The sequence below is a fragment of the Crocodylus siamensis genome, chromosome 1, assembly GCF_052110815.1.
Source record: "Crocodylus siamensis isolate JL-2025a chromosome 1, ASM5211081v1, whole genome shotgun sequence".
Classification (NCBI taxonomy): domain Eukaryota; kingdom Metazoa; phylum Chordata; order Crocodylia; family Crocodylidae; genus Crocodylus; species Crocodylus siamensis.
Genome location: NC_143395.1, coordinates 326,544,254 through 326,557,995, shown reverse-complemented (window position 1 = coordinate 326,557,995; position 13,742 = coordinate 326,544,254). Strand labels below are relative to the sequence as shown.

Genomic DNA, 13,742 nt, shown 5'->3' with positions numbered 1-13,742 from the left:
AAAACATAGCAAAACAAAAAACTCCCCGGCAATTACCAGTAATCCAGCTGGTGTCAGGGTCACTGGGACCCCACCCACACAGCATGGGGCAGAGGGACAGCCCCAGCAGGCCTGAGGCCAGGCCCTCCTGCCCCCCACTGCCATGTGATGCCTGGTGGGGGGGGACTCTGTCAGAAGGCCCTGGAGCCCCCAAAGCCCTTGCTTTTAAGGTAAGTAGAGGCTTTTTCTTTGTGTTTTTTTTTTTTGTTTTTCTTTTAAGTGATGGTGCCTGGGATTGGGGGGGCTGCCGTGGAAGTCTGGGGGTGCAAGTGAGTCTGTGCAAGGCAGACATTGGAGGCTCTGGGGGAGTTGGGGTTGGGCTGGGTGAGGCAGCCATTGGGGGCTGCAGCAGTTGGCAGGAGATGGGGCCAGGTGGGGCACCAATTGGGGGGCTGGGTGGGGCATTTGGGCCTTCCAGAGAAGGTAGCCCCTGAAGGGGCCATTTGGCCCCTGTGTGGGGGCTGTAACCCCTGTGTGGGGCTGTAGACCCTGTTGGGAGGTCATAGCTGCTTTGTGGGGCCGTAGCCTCCATGTGGGGGCCATAGCCCCTATGGGAGGACAGCAAAATGTATATTCATGTTTCATGAATTTGTCAATACATGGATTTAGAGTTCACTTTATTATGATGATAGAGACACTGGTAGGCTTCCACATTGTTTTAACACTGTAGCTATATCAATAAAACATTGCCCAAATGATCACTGTCTCTGTTGCAATCTGTCTCTTTATAGTGGTATTTTAATTGTGGAAGAACATGTATTTTGGGGTACAGTACAGAGTGACTTTGGGATTTTTTTTATCAGGGATTTTTCAGTTTTCCAATAAGGAACACCAGAATTTCTTCTAGGGAGGTCAGTGGCAGAACCCTGCTTGCTTAGAACTGGCACTTTGGACCCAGTGGCTGTGGCTGACGTCCTGGCCAAATGGGGCCAGGAGGACATGCTTTGATAGTTCAAAGCAGGCCACCACACCCGGAACATCTTCCAGGTGATAACTGCCTTGATGGCTGGGCAGGGGGAACACAAGGCAGTAGTGCCGCACAGAGGCCAACTCTGCAGCCACAGCCCACTGGCAACTGGCCCAGAAAGGCAGATGCCTCTACTAGCTGTGCAGTCCCCATCTGGGTCTGGCAGGTGTGCAGCAGGTCACAGCCAGGCAGCAGCCCCCACTGCCAGACTGGTGCAGTGGGTAAAGGGTGCAGGAAACTCTCAGGGCTGCTTCAGCAGTCCAGCTGGCACAAGTGGTGGTGTCCTCAGGTACCAATTGGCTGAGCCCCAGAAGCTCCTGAGAGTGAGTAGCCCTGAGCTACTTGCTAGGGCAGCTTCTTTGTACTGATGGGGCCAGGACAGGGCAGCTCTTAATACTGCTGGGGGCAGCACAGGTGCTGGCCCTGGGCTGTAGCTCCCCCTGGCTACAGATCTGGGAGGAGCCAGGCAGGGTTATTTTGCCTCAAGTGGTACAATTTGCTCCACAACAAAGTGCATGTCTATGCATGTGCAATGAGGCAAAAAGCCCCAGCTCAAATTTGCACCACTTCTATATGAACTGCTGCAAGTGCACCTACTTGCACATGTGGACACGCCCACAGAGTGACAGCCTCTCCAGCTGTAATAGTAGCAGTCTTCTTGGGGCAGGCAGGTGGATCCCATTCAGGGCTCCAGTGCACTGGAGGAATCCTAGGGCACAGAACCCTGGGACCACTGCCAGGGGGATGTGCATGTAGAGTACAGTGTTCTTCAGCACATGCTGGAGGGAGCTGCATACCTCCAGGATGGCCTCCCCAGCAGTGGCCTTGCCCACACCAAACAGGTGGATGATGTCTTCAGGCTGGTGGGCATGGCCAGCTTGAGCAAGACAAAGTTTAGGTAGATGTCCATGTGAAGCAGTAGCCACATACCAGTGTCCTGCTACTCCAGGTGGGGCTGGAGCAGCTCAGGAGATCCAGACAGTGGTCTGGGTCACATGGAAGGCTTTTAGCCTCTTCTCATGGTCCCAGACAGCTTGAACAATGTTCTATCACCAGTTCTGGCTGCTCTGTCATGTCCAGAGGTGGCAGGGCTGGAGGATCAGGAGGGCACTAGCAGCACTGGCAGTGGCATCCTGGAGCCCATCATCCACACCCCTGCTGGGGTCTGGCCAGGTGGTTGGAGTGGAGGCAGTAGGAGTGCAGCAGTGTCTCACAATGGGTGGGCAGACAGTTGCTGCACGTGAAGGAGCCAAGAGGGGTGAAACAGCCATGGGCCAGGCAGCAGTCCAAGTCCAAGCCCTGCAACCACTTAGTCCAGTCCAAGCCCTGCAACCACTTAGCTGGTACTGAGAGATAAGGATCTCCCAGCCCCGACTCCCTGAGCACAATCTTGGAACAGGTTGCTTGGATCTCCCTGCTGCTGAGTCAAGGGGACATAGTCCCCAGTAGGGTTCTTGTGACTGAGCCCACCCTGGCAGCAGGCAGTTCCAGGGGCCAGGGAGCAATCTCCTGCTCCCTGATGGTCAACTGACTAGGAGCAGATTTACTCGCAGTTAAGCATTTATGTAAGTGCTACTGTACCATTACTAATCATGAGAAAAAATGTTATTTTTATTTGCAGGTAGCAAATTTATTTGTGATTAGCAAGGTTTACTGTGCAGTAAGTATGTGCACATCTAGACACGCATGCTTACTGCACAGTAAAGCATCTCATGTAGATTACTAAGTATCAGTTATATGTTATTTCCAAAATAACTTCTGTTGAAAGCAACTGAATAAATATGCAAATCCATCTACAGATTGAAATGAAGAAAGTGTTCCGGGATAAGGACCGGCTTTACTTCCATATATTACTAATCTTGCATGGGACATTTGGTTGCTTCTCTAATGTATCTAATGAATAATAATGATAAAAAGACTGCGTATTTTGACAATTTGATTGACTAGCAGGTGTATAGTAAAGTCATAAAGAATTAAGATCATGCTTCTGAGCATGCTTACTAAATATATTTTATTAGCCTAATAAACCCCTTCCCCTGCTTCAGAATAAGACATTTTTCTTCAATGTCTGAAGTTCATATCGCAATTTTTATGAGTTAAAATATGTCTTTATTTCATTTAATTTTATCACATAATCTGTGTAAGAACTTTTCATGCGGGCATTGAACATTATTTTTCTACAAGGTGTTTTAAAAATAGGACAGGGTGGGATTCACAGCGTCACTAATTTCTGTCCCATGCTATAACAGACAACAACATCATATCCTTCACCCGGTCCCTATCTACCAGGTGTCTAGTCTAGAAATTCACATTTTGATGGTTAAAAACCTTCTTTTAATTTCCAGGCAAAATTTACTTATGGCCAATTGACACATCCTTCTCCCTTTTGATATTTAGCTCTCTACAGTATTTATAGATGGTAATTATAATCCTTTGCTTTCACTTTACTAGATTAAATAAAGCAAGTTCTTAGTCTTTAGGATAGACTCCCGATAGCTCTTCTCTGCACCTGTTCCAGTCTGATCTAATTTTTCATGAATATGTATAAATGAAGTATACAGTGATACACATGGTATTCTTTATGTTTTTTTCCCCCAGTTGCATCATGTTGGCATCCTACAGTCACCCCCTGTTTCCAAAGCACACATAGGTGCATTCACTTCTCTCTTCTCAGGTAAGAACCATAACCACATGTTCTGTAGAGCAGACTGGAGACGTGGTGACATCCTACACCCAATTCAGAGGTCACTTGTTAAAGCTAAGCCACTTTGCAGGTAAAAGCATGAAACTCTTGGGACTGCAGAAGAAGCAAACAAGGGGGAATATACTTTCACATCTTAGTGTTTATAGAAATTGTCTAGGAAATAAAACCCAGGTTCTTATCTCTGCTGCCTTTTTTATCTATTTTTTTAAAAGGACTTCCCAATGTAAGCTTTGTCAAGAGTCCTATGATCTTGAATTAAAACCTAGGTTCCCTGACTCCTTAGGAAGTGCTATAACCACTAAGCAATAGAGTCATGCTTCCTCTTTTTTGCCCTCATTTTTGTCCCATGGATTTTGGTTTTTTTTTGGCTGTTCGATGGCACTGCTGCTACAAGGGGAGAGAAAAATGTCCCTGCTAAGACTATTCTCTTAGTATTCTAGGGATTAGGACACTTCCAGGAGATGGGAGAATATGATTCTGGAAATTTCTGAGACTAAGAACAGTCCAGAACATGTGTGTTTTCATGTCCTGAATGAATGCTCACCATTAAACTACTGTACTTAAGATAGGCACTGCTATCATACAAGGGTAGGACATCCCTGTGTGTCCTATTATTTATTGGTTTCTCTCGTGTAAACCTTTTTTAAAGAGGTGCATATTTATCCCCATTGGCAATATAGGAATTGTAGGTGCATACAGAGAGTCAAATTGGGCCACTCTTCAAGGTCAAGGCATCTCAAAGCTTAAATTTAAACACCTCTCAGACCTTATTGCCTCTTGCCTTTTTGTAGTAGTGCATTTAATTCAATTTTTATTATTCCAGTCCTCAAGAGCATCAAGTTCTTCCTATGTGAATATTCAGAACCTTGTCTCTTTCTTTAAAAAAAAAAATCTAAGTCCGTTTAACTGCATGGTTGGTAAGAAGGACATACTAAAGGCAAAAACAAATGAAAGCAATGCAACTTCTCCTTTGTCATGACCATGAATTTGGTGAATGAAAGTTAAAATGTCAAGCTTTTAGAAATATTTAATCAAAGTGAGTAGTTAAAAAGAGATACAGTGGGCTTCTACTGCCAGTTTCAACTAATCACACCCATATTATACTGAAATCCACAGAAGAGAAATTACCTGTGCAAAGCAACTTCTGGAACTGACTGACATTGTGAAGAAAGCTTTAAGCATATAATACCACTAATGTTATTCATCTGAATGACAAGGAGTAAGAGAAAAGATAACAATAGATGCTGACAGTGCATGGCATGAGCCATGAATCAATTTACCCTGACAGCGACACTTTCAAAAGGACATTCATCTGATCATATGATTAAATAACACTATTTAACTGCATACAAAACTGGAAACAGTGAAGCTTCTCTTTTTCTTTCTTGCCTTTAATACATACGATACAATTTGGTCTTCTTATATATAAAATATGATTCCTTCTTTCACAATTCCTTTCATACTTAATTGGATAGTCTTTGTTTTATGAATGGAGATTATTTTCTTAAACTCTTGCTTAGATGAATTTCAGCATCCACTCAGATTATGGCTGATATTGTGTTATGTTGCATTTGGAAAGAATGTATTTTCTAGTTAAGGTATAAAATGTTTCAACAACAGCATCAGTAATGATTTACAGAGTGAGATACATAAATATTTACATATATGATTAAGTGATTACTAAACTGACTTTAAGATGAACAAATGAAGATCAACAAGTACAGGTAAGAGAGATTCTGAAAACTGAAGACACATTAATAGCACCCAGTTCCTAAAGAATGTAGAATAGTGTTCAAGGTAATAAATAAACACAAAACAGTGAAAGAACAGTCATTGTTTACACAGAGGGAGAACACATATATTTATATTAGAGAAAGCCTGGACAGAAATAAACCTTGCACTTGAAGTACAAGGTGGTCAGGTTTACTGCGGTCTCTAGTTTTTCCAGGGGGATGGACAGATGTCACACCTGAAGTGTTTCAAATACCACATTGAAAGTGTTTTCTGCTCTCCCCACCCTGTGGTGGAAGTGGAGAGTAGAGTCACAAGTGGCCAAAGTCCCCTGCCATGCCCCTGGCTCGAGACCACATGGCTGCATGCAGCCATGGTGGGTGCATCTTTATGTGCACTTTACTGTGGAGCTGACTAATTAACTCTGAAGTAAAGTGTCACTGTCTACACTTGTGCCCATATTAGGGTGCAGTAAGTAACTCCACTGTAGGATAGTGCTGCCCAGGACAAGTCCTGTCATACAGCAAAGTAGTTACATGTGCTGGAACACATACATAGATGGTGACTGGGGATGTTTGGGGCATGAGGATGGTAGTGTGGAGGCTGCCTGTTAGCTAGCCCCACTCTGTAGCATTCTTGTGCCCTAGCCAGCCATTCTGCAGCATGTTAAGCTAAGGAAGATCAGCCTCTGGCTGGCAGGCTGAGCCCTTGGGCTCCCTGCCAGCTGTCTCTGCTCTGCCCTGGTTATGTTGTAGTCCTGGGTGCACAACTAAATGCTGCATTCTGGAGAAATAAACGCTGGCACAAACTGTGGTGTAGTTTATTGCTACATGCTAATTGCACATGTAGCAATAATAACCCAGTGAGTTCGAAGCACTCCAGCCAGGGCATGTGACAAGGGGCTGAATTCCTATTTTAAAACACTTCAAAGTACAACCAAAAAAGTCATATCATGGCTTTCCTCTGGCCACACTTTTGGTGACTTGAACTTACATGCTTAATCAGGTAGAAAAAGAATTCCACACAGTGTCCATGGCAATCATGGATTCCTTTTTAGAATGCTTAGAAGGACAAATATAGCTATGCAGATGAAAATAGGATCTAAAATCCACTTAAAAGGAAAAAAAGTCTCTTATGCAACTATATTTAAATGTATAAAGACCATTCAAATGCTCTTAAGCAAAATAGGATTTGGGTACATATTGTTTGTCATTGATGAGCAGCCCATGTGCTTAGTTCTGAAGTATTCAGTATCAGTATTTTGAAGTATTTTCCATGTCCATATAGTAATTTAGTCTATCACTCCCATTGTGTTGTATATATTTTTAATATTCTTTTCAAGGAATCCTATTTTAATGTTGTTCTTGCCAGCTGCTACTTTGTTTTCTTGCTAGTTTATCAAGGGCCTTTATTTTTTTAAAAACATTATTACTATTATTATCTTTTCTGATTTAGTGCTTTCTGCTGCTCTGCAGATGTCTCATATTTCAGAAAATGCTAAGTGTGGGTCTGTTTTTTATAGTAGGGCCAGATCAGTCACCAGTTGCAGTCAATGAAAAGATTTACATTGACTTCAATAGGAGTTAAATCAGTGTTTCACACTAATTCTACAAACCACCTTAGCCTAGGAAGTCCTGGTTTTTCAGACTCACAACTTTTACTTTTAGGGACTTATTTTAAGAAATGTTTAGTATTCAATGAATCTATTAAAGCTAGAGGTAGAATTCAATTAACCCATCTGACAGTTGAGCCTTGTTAAGTTTTTACAGAGCCACTATCTTCTCTGTTTTCTAATTCTTCCTGAAAGCACATTTATGGTGAAGCCAACAGGAAATTAGAGATCTGCGAAGTCTGAGAAGCTGGAGAGAGAAAAGCTGGGATGTTTGCCTGGGACGGACTGCAAATTACCCTGGGCTTTGGGGCCCAAGGGGTCTAGTTGCTGCATTGTCATGAAATAGTAAATGGTATTTTGTTTAACCTTTCCTGCATGTGACTTTGGGTGCACTTCATAATGTTAAAGAGGTAAATTCCCTCTGTAGGAGCTAAGTCAGAAGAGGAGGCCACGGGCAACCAGGGAGGTCAGAGAGGAAAATACCAGGTCTTAGAATCCAAGAAAACAGGGGATCACTGGCCACATCTACATGAGATGCTGACTGTGCAGTAGCCTGCAGTTAGTGTTACAAAAATTACTTCCTCAGTGTGACTGTGCAGTAACAACTATGCAGCCAGTGTCTCATGTAGATGCAGTCACTTTCTATAGAATTGCACCTGGGTTGGCTTCATGTGGTTTTCCAAGAATACCAAAAATACAGGAATATAAGCCTGGGAGTCCCAAGCAAGTGTTCCTTCAGTGAATCCAGGACATCTGTACTGTACCAAAATGCTTGGAAGCATAGTTAGCAGATTGTTCATCAGATTGTATATGCCCAGACATGCAGATTGCATTTGTTGTTATACATATTTTAATCAATTCTGGTATTATTTATTCACTTCAATATTTTAAACTTATTCAACCAAATGGGTAAATGACTGATTTTTTTTCCCTTTAATGTTGATAGTTTTTGTTGGATAATCATTACCAAAGTTAGATTATTTAAGCAGATTTAACTGTTTCACCTAATTAATGGACACAATTAAGAGCCGAAATTATTGTTTTTATTTTTTATGGAGATAACTATCTGTCACATTCCCCTATAACTGCATATATCTTATTTCATCCTTAGGTTCATTCTCAGAAACAAATTTCTTACACAACGTACGAAATGAAATTCTACACATTAGGTGTCTAAGCGGCACTTAGATAGCTTTGGAACATTAAAAGTCTGTAAGTGTAACCTGTGTTATTTGGTTTTGTTTGTTTTTCTTGTGGGGGTGGTTCTTTTCTTTGTTTTTTTGCTCTCTGGGGAATGGGGGGAGGGAAACCAATCTTGCATATATATTTTTTTCTAACACACCTTCATTTTAACCTGTCCTCGCTGGCAGGGTGTTTTGGGGGTCAGCCTGCCAGCCCAGGGCTGTTCTGTCTGGGTTCAAAGTGCTGCAGAGGGGCTGGATGGGGCACAATGGTGCTTCAGCGTGGGGCTAGCCATCAGGCATCTCCTGCTCAGAAACACCCACATGCCTCAGTCAGCTCCTTCAGCATCTACAAGTGTGCTAGTGAGCACATCCTGCTGCAAATAACTCCACAGCAGGCACATCTACACGAGATACTTTGTTGCACAGTAGGGCTAATTACTGCACAGTAAGCATTAGCATCTACACCTGCAAATGCTTACTGCACAGTAATTTATTCTGCAGCAGGAGTAAATACAATTACTACCCTGCTGTGGAGTAAATTAGTGTAGCCCAGGTACACCCAGGATTGTGCCCTGTCCACCAGTGGAAAGGATGGTGGTCAGGTAAGAGTGCTGAGAGAGGTGTCTGCCACCTGGGAGCAGTTCCCTCTCCTCTCTCCAGAGCCAGGCTGAGACAGAGCACTCAACTATATACAAGATTGTTCTTTTACATTTTTTTAGTAAATAAAATCATTTTTCATTTTCCTAAAAATTCCATTTCTTTGCTAAAATGTGATTTTCACCACTGTCAGAGGTGCGAAGATGATGATGATTTTGCAGAATAGTGTTTCTTGTATCTTTTCTTTTTATGACTCTGAGTAGAACCCTTGTCAGATGAAGTCAGTGGGAGTTTTGCCATCGATTCAGTGAGGTGAGCGAATCAACTTTGTATTCAAACAAAGTTGCAAAGTGTGACGAAGATATTTTTCCACCAAAAATGCTTGCTTTCAGTTAAGCAGGGTTGCTGCTGAGGATGATGATTATGATACAATATTTGACAACCTGTTTTCTAAAGGCTTAAGTGTAGGATTGAGGCATGGGTAGAGACCTTCTAAATTGGGGTGAAACAAGAGTTTTTTGAGTCCCACTCACGGCCTGCAGAGCCATTTTCATGGGCATTTCAGTGTCCGTGCTCCTCACCACTAATTGGCCCAGAGACCCCAGGGGCCTCATGGCTGATTGATAGAGAGGGCCTGGAGGAGGAGGAACAAGGTGTGGCTGCCATCTTACCTGCTCCCCTTCATGCCACTCTGCCAGTTAGTCCCCTCCCCCTGCCAGCAGGTTGTGAAGTCAGGAAGAAGTAGCCACAAGGACCACTGACTCCCACTGGGGATCTAGAATTTTATTTTTAGTATGTTTTTATTTTGGGGGGTGATTCCATGGGAAATCATGGCAAATGCCATTTTTTGTGGTGATCACAGGAATCACAGTTGTTTGCAGTTTCCACAAAAATTGCAGAAGCACAATTTAAGTAGGTTCCTAGGCCTGGGCTGCATTGGTTGGTGTTAGTCTATATAAGAACCACTGTGGCAATGCTGTCATATTTTTAATCAGTTTTAGAAAGAGATTGTGGAGATGGAAGAATCTGGGAACATAAAATCAATACAAAATTATAAAAAAATTAAAAATCAATAACAGATGAAAAAATCCTGACCCTGAAATTTACTGTGTTTCACTGGATCAGTAAATAAGATCAACACATTGTCGCCTAAAACAGTTTTCTTTGAAGTAAGAGACTTGTCAGACACAATTATTTGTTATCTCTTCCTACAGTGGTTGCCAGAAACAATAGGCAGATACTTACAGAGGCACCCTAGTCTTATAAGCTCCTGCTAAAGCAGGCAATTAACATTCTAAGTGCAGCATCTTCCTTCAGACAAGAGACAAGGTAATTTTTAACTGCTTAGCATTTTAAAGTATTATTCAAGATGTGTGTGAGAGCTTGTGTCTGAGAACAAGGACTACCTCTTTCTGACATATATTTGTATCTCTCACTTGGGTCTGTTACTTCCTTGGTCGTATTCCTTTGTGATGATGATGGCTGTGTGAGGTGGATAAGAGCCAGAAACAACTTGGCAGCTGTTTCTTTCTAATCTGTACCTGATTTGCTGGTAGTTAACTATAGAGCACTAAAGAACATAGGCACTAATACTAAAACATTCAACATGCAAATTAAGTGGTCTTGAATGTGTAATTTGGTATTTCTAGTTCATGCATTTCCCTTCTTCTGTTGTAACATATACTGTTTTTTTTTAAAGTAACATCCCCATCAACTATCACCCAGGACTACCAGAAACAGAGAAAGAGTATACTGCAAGGATTTCAGTACTTTGAAACCTTATAATGACAACAGGAGATGGAAAAGGAGTGGCAGAAACAGTGTTGCAGGATGATCAAGAATCTAGAGCTACCCATCCCACATGGAAACAAATTCCCAAGTTGTAACAGTCTGTTGAATTATTTGTCCCAGATTGGCCTTGGCAGTCATCTTCACACTTCAGACCCACAGATAAAGCAATCATGAAAGACAATCATGTTTGACTGTGAGGGATTGTGGATATGTATCTATCGGTCTAACTATCTTAATACAACAATTCATGTTTAATAATATATTCTTATTATAAATAATCTATCAAGGGGGACACTATTACCCAAGGAGCCCCAGTGGCCCAATGGATAAGGCACTGGCCTTCTAAGCCAGGGATTGTGGGTTCAAGTCCCATCTGGGGTGAAGCTGTTTATTTTTAACCAGGGTAAAAACAAGAAGGAATTAAAAACAAGTTCACAGGATTCCTTCAAGATCCTATCACTTCTCTAAGTAACCTGTTCCAGTGCTTCACCACCCTCCTAATGAAAAAGTTTTTTTACTTTATGGTTAGGGCTGCCAGGCTCTGGAATGGACTCCCAAAGGAGGTGGTGCTCTCTCTTACCTTGGGAGTTTTCAACAGGAGTCTGGATAGATATTTTGCTGAGGTGTTATGACCCCAGCACTCATTTCTGCCTAGGGCAGGGGGTTGGACCTGATGATCTGTTTAGGTTTCTTCTGACCCCAAGTACTATGAAACTGTATTTTATATATTAATATAACATTTAATATTGTATCATATATTTTTGTTACAGTTGCTTTCCTATGATACACAGGCACATCTACACGAGACACTTAACTGCACAGTAGTGTAGTTTACTGCACAGTAAGCATGTGCATCTACGTATGTGCATGCTTACTGCTCAGTAAAAACCTGTAATTGCAAGGAAATTTGATCCCTACAAATAAAAGTATCAAATTTACTTGTGATTAGTTACTGCACAGTAGCAGATGTGTAGATGGAACCTGGGCGCACATTTGCTCCCCGGTCAGCCCTGCTACTAGAAGGCTAGCCTGAAGTTGGACCCAGGGCTGCAGGCTGGGAGCCTCTCCTGCTCCAGTGCTGAGGTGTTTATATGGCAGCCTGTGACAGGAGTGCCACCATTGGAGCCTCTCCGGGTATGGCTCTGCCCTCCTGTAATGGACCACCCGCCTGCTTACTTTCCTGCCACACCTTGATCTTATTTAATAGATTGTTGTAATTAGCAGGAGGCTGCCCATTTCTACGTGCCTTGATGACAGGGGGCACTATCTGCAGCTCCTTTTCCTTCCCTACACCGCACCCCAAGCCTTGCAGATGGTGCTGGTGTGATCTGACTTTGGCCCTGTTATGTCTCGTCCTTCCTTTTGCCCTCGGGGCTTCTTGCTACCCCCCTCTCTCTTGGGGCTCCTCGGGGCCCCTCTGCACTCTCGGGATTAGGCCAATGCACCCTGCAAAATACTGCGCCTTCTCCGGCACCAGGAACTTCCCCCCTTCCCACTACTGGGAAGTCCCTATGAGGCCTCCTCCACCCCTAATAGCCACATCCTGTCCTCCAGTTAAACAGTAAACACAAAACACAAAGCCCCTGGGCTATAACATAAAGCTAAACCGTCCAGTCAGACAGCAGTTAATCCCTACCAGGCAAAAATACTCCAGCAGCAACCTGCAGCTACCGATGCAGCCAAACCTTGGCCTTCTCTCTGCACTGGCTGAACTCCTCACTCCTTGGCTGTCAGAGGGGAAGTGCCACCCTAGCCTTCTGCCTGGGTTTAAGAAGGGCTAAGCCCTTCCCCTTCCTGTCAGGGGAGTTTCACCTGTTGCCCTGGCAACCAGCACCTGTGTTGCCCTGGTGACTGGTGGCTGTGCCTCCCCTTTCTCACCGCTAGGGGACTCTCTGGAGCAATCCCTGTTCTCAGGTGCAGGGCACCTAAGTGCTCTGCGACACACCTCCCCCACTTTTACTCCAGAGTCACCGAGCTGAGTACTTCTGTTGCCGGGTGTCCCATCTGCTTTGGGGTTCTGCTCTGGGCCATTTCCTCCGGCACCCAGCCATTTAGGTACAGGAGGTGGAGGTTTTCAGGCACCTCTTATTCGCCTTTTACCCAAGGCGCACTGTGTGGGATTTGTTGGGAGTAACCTACCACAGGTAGTCCCCCCACACTAGCCATCCTTGGTAGGGCCACTTAGGCCGGTCTTTACCTCCCTGTTTCAGACATTCATGCGGGTAGCCCTGGGCAGGCCGTCCTGCTGATGAAAGCAGCTGACACATTATCATCATCGTTGAGAGCCCATCTCCCTGCCGCTCCCCTGCCTCGCTCCAGTTGCCCTTCTCCAGGGCTTGGCTTTCTTCCTCCAGTTGCCCGCCTGATGGGCCCCCCTCTGGGAGGTCCCAGGATTGGAGGTGTCTCTTGGTCTCCTAGCAGCGAGTTTAGGGCCTCAAAATATACGCCCCCTTCTTTCTCTCATCAGGGGTCCCTCTTCTTCTCTGTACCTTCTTGAAAGAAAGTCGGCATTTCTGTTCTGTGTTCCTGGGTGGTGTTCCACCTTAAAACAATATGATTGGAGGCTAAGGGCCCACCTCATAAGTCTTGTATTATCAGTTTTCATACTCTGAAACCAGCACAGGGGTGCATGATCGGTAACCAAAGTGAACTTCCACCCTAATAAATAGTACCGTAGTGTTTCGATGACTCACTTAATAGCTAGACACTCCTTCTCAACTGTGGCATAATTCTGCTCCGGCGGGTGTAGCTTCCTACTTATGTAGGCTGTAGGATGCTCATCTTCTCCTTCCCTTTACAGCAATACTGTACCAATGGCCACATTTGACGCATCAGTCTACACAAGGAAAGTTTATTAAAATTGGATGTATATAGAAGTGGTTTTAAGCATAGTGCATCCTTTACCTCTTGGAATGCCTTCTCTGCCTCTGGTGTCCATCTCACTTTGGTTGGGGCCCCTGCTTTTACCATCTCCGTTAACTGTATGACTACGTCTGCAAAGTGGGGTAAAAATTTCCTATAATTACTGGCCAGCCCCAAGAAGGCCTTGACTTGTCTTTTGGTACGGGGTGCCTGATACCTCCGCAAAGCCTCCACTTTGCTCAGCAACGGTCTCAC

The 13,742-nt window shown here is 43.9% G+C and overlaps 1 non-coding gene and 1 pseudogene across 1 annotated transcript; both read left to right on the top strand.

The window, feature by feature from the left end:
- Nucleotides 1-12,874, top strand: part of LOC149874838 (uncharacterized) — a 40,361-nt pseudogene extending 27,487 nt beyond the window's left edge.
- TRNAR-UCU (transfer RNA arginine (anticodon UCU)) lies at nt 10,934-11,006 on the top strand. Its single transcript has one exon. It is a non-coding gene; the product is annotated as a tRNA-Arg (tRNA).
- Nucleotides 12,875-13,742: the final 868 nt, after the last annotated feature.